General features: G+C 43.1%; 1 non-coding gene across 1 annotated transcript; it reads left to right on the plus strand.

Annotated features, from left to right (window-relative positions):
• Positions 1 to 40: 40 nt before the first annotated feature.
• LOC116484390 (small nucleolar RNA U13) lies at positions 41 to 144 on the plus strand. The gene has a single exon (XR_004252562.1). It is a non-coding gene; the product is annotated as a small nucleolar RNA U13 (small nucleolar RNA).
• Positions 145 to 3,169: the final 3,025 nt, after the last annotated feature.

The raw sequence follows: 3,169 nt of genomic DNA on the forward strand, positions 1-3,169 counted from the left end.
AAACCAGCTCAATTTTGTGAGATCAGGAACAACCTTTCTGATCCTTTTGTGGTTCATCTGCCCGATGATTGGGTTTTCATGCAGACGTGTGAGCTGTGCCTCCCTCAAGCCTTGTTACGACAACCACACATTACCTGTCTGATGCCCGGGGAAAAAAACACCTTTCTTTGAGATTACTTTCCATCAAAAGCAGAGAAACTGTAGGGAAAAAAATGAGCTTCCGTAGAAACTGCTTTGTATACTGCACTTCCGCTGGGTTATCTGCGTCCAGCCCCTCATTGTCTCGGAGCTGCTTTGCGATTCTACCACTGATAGGCATGCGGATTCTGCCCTGCCCGCCTCTCCCCTCTACCAGAACCAGTTCTGCCTTCATCTGAAACTTGATTCTTTTACTCCATATAGATTTGTGCTTTTTTGAGCTTTCCTTGGAACTGGTTACAGCATCTGTCCAGTTTCTTCATTGTTTAATGAATAGAATACAATCCTAAACAAATGCTCATTTTTCATATTTGGGAGCCACATTTTACTTCTTTTTGAAAATTATCTTTTAACACATAGTTAAATAAATATTATTGGACACAGTTAAACGTCAGAAAGGACACTGCATTATGAACTGGGATGAGCTATAGCTGTCCTGAACATTTCTGCTCTAAGTAACACAGCACTGAAGTTGTGTTTTGTTTTTTTTTTTTTTTCTTGAGACGGAGTCTTGCTCTGTCGCCCAGGCTGGAGTGCAGTGCTGTGATCTCAGCTCACTGCAACCTCTGCCTCCCAGGATTAAGTGATTCTTCTGCCTCAGCCTCCCGAGTAGCTGGGACTATAGGCGCGCAACACCATGCCCGGCTACTTTTTGTATTTTTAGTAGAGATGGGGTTTCACTGTGTTGGCCAGGTTGATCTTGAACTCCTGACCTCGTGATCTGCCTGCCTCAGTCTCCCAAAGTGCTGGGATTATAGGCGTGAGCCACCACGCCCAGTCTAGCACTAAAGTTTATAAAACATGATGGTGAGAAGAAGGAGAAATGGACAAAAACACAGGAGCAATGGAGGATTTTAACACTTTGTGGCTCTTGGCAGTTCAAATTGAGGAGCATAAATAAATTTATAAAGAATATCAATAAGTATATTTAATATGGTTGTTAAATAGAATAAAATAAAAAGTAGTATCCCGCACATTTGGTTTAATAAATAACCAAAGGAATTCTGAAATTCCCCCTTAACAAGTCGCTGGTGAAATAGAAAAACAGCCCACACTGGCTGGGTACAGTGGCTCATGCCTGTAATCCCAGCATTTTGGGAGGCCGAGGTGGGCGGATCACCTGAGGTCGGGCGTTCGAGATCAGCCTGACCAACATGGAGAAACCCCATCTCTACTTAAAATACAAAACTAGCCGGGCGTGGTGGCACATGCCTGTAGTCCCAGCTACTCAAGGCTGAGGCAGGAGAATCGCTTGATCCCGTGAGGCAGAGGTTGTAGATCGCGCCATTGCACTCCAGCCTGGACAACAAGAGTGAAACTCCGTCAAAAAAAAAAAAAAAAAAAGCCCACAATGGCAGGCTATCTAGACAATAATTACACTGATAATACTATCCCTCAAAATCTCTGGGGCTTGGCCAAAGTGATACTCATAAAAATTCTCACCTTAAGAAATGCAATTACTAAGCAAGAAAGAATAAAAATAAAAGTGAAACATTCAATCTAAGAAATCAGGAAAAGAACAATGAAATAAACACAAGAACAAGAATGAGAAAAGATGGAATGGGAATTACTTCTGGTCAAGATTCCAAAACCATTCAGTGGTTCCAGACAGCGACCTTTGAGAAAACCCCTGGAAAGGGGGAGGAGTGCTCTTACACACACATGCACACGCACACACACCCCACAAGCACACACACCCCACACGTACATGCACGTTTCAGGGAGCATGTCTGACATGCCCCGTAAGATCTCCAGAAGAGATTAGACAGAAATGGAAGAAAGCAGTGTTTGAAAAACAATGGCTGAGAATTTTAAAGAACAGAAAAACAACCAGCCAACCAACCTAAAATTTGGTCCTAAAATTTAAAAAACATACTGATTCCTGAGCAGGATTCAGGGAAACAAATCCACACTTAGACACAACAATGGTGAAACGGGAGCACCTAACAGACTGGGAGAAAAGTCTAAAAACAGCTTCCCCAGGCCGGGAGCAGTGGCCTATGCATGTAATCCCAGCACTTCGGGAGGCCAAGGCGGGTGGATCGCTTGAGCTCAGGAGTTCGAGACCAGCCTGGCGAACATGGTGAAACCTGTCTCTACTAAAAATACAAAAAAAAAAAAAAAATTAACTAGGCTGCACCCGGGAGGTGGAGGTTGCGTTGGGCCATGATCATGTCACTGCACTCCAGCCTGGGCAACAGACAGCAAGATTCCGTCTCAAAAACAAAACAAAACAAAACAAAACAAAACAAAACAGCTTCCCCAAAGGAACTGAGATCAGACTGATGGCTGACCTCTCTGAAGACATAAGAATATTATCTTGAAGTTGAGCCGGGCATGGTGGCATGCATCTGTAGTCCCAGCTACTTGGGAGGCTAAGGCAGGAAGATTGCTTCAGCCCAAGAAATAGAGACTACAGGCAGCTACGATGGCACCACCATGCCAGCCTGGGTGTCAGAGCGAGACCCCATCTCTTAAAAAAAAAAAGTTGTAGAAAAATGTCAACATATAGAAAATTCTATTTCCAGCTAAACCATCATTCTAGAAAGTCATCTGCAGATACATAGCGTGTACTCCCCACAGACTCTTGCTGAAGGAACTGACAAAGCAAAGGACAGAGATCCCTGAATGAAAGTCCATTTCCCTTTTCTCTTTCCTAGAAAAGATGGGGCTGCCTTGTACCTGAGTCTGAGTATAAAGTCTTGTGTCCGATCAACTGCTCTCCAGCCTCCTGGAAGACCCCACTGTGGTAACAGGGAACCGAGCTCAAGGAGCAGGCCTGGGAAGAGCTTCAATCAACTATTTCATAAAATGTGAGCAAAAGTTATTACTTCCAAATCAATATATTGTTATAAGATTTTAAATACGTATGTGTCATTTAACTAATAAATTAAATGTAAATAGATACTTTACTATTTATGCACATATGCCTAATAAATAGTATTGAGTCAGCTGCCAACTATTGGGAAAC

Source organism: Hylobates moloch, unplaced genomic scaffold, assembly GCF_009828535.3.
Source record: "Hylobates moloch isolate HMO894 unplaced genomic scaffold, HMol_V3 SCAFFOLD_15, whole genome shotgun sequence".
Classification (NCBI taxonomy): Eukaryota; Metazoa; Chordata; class Mammalia; order Primates; family Hylobatidae; genus Hylobates; species Hylobates moloch.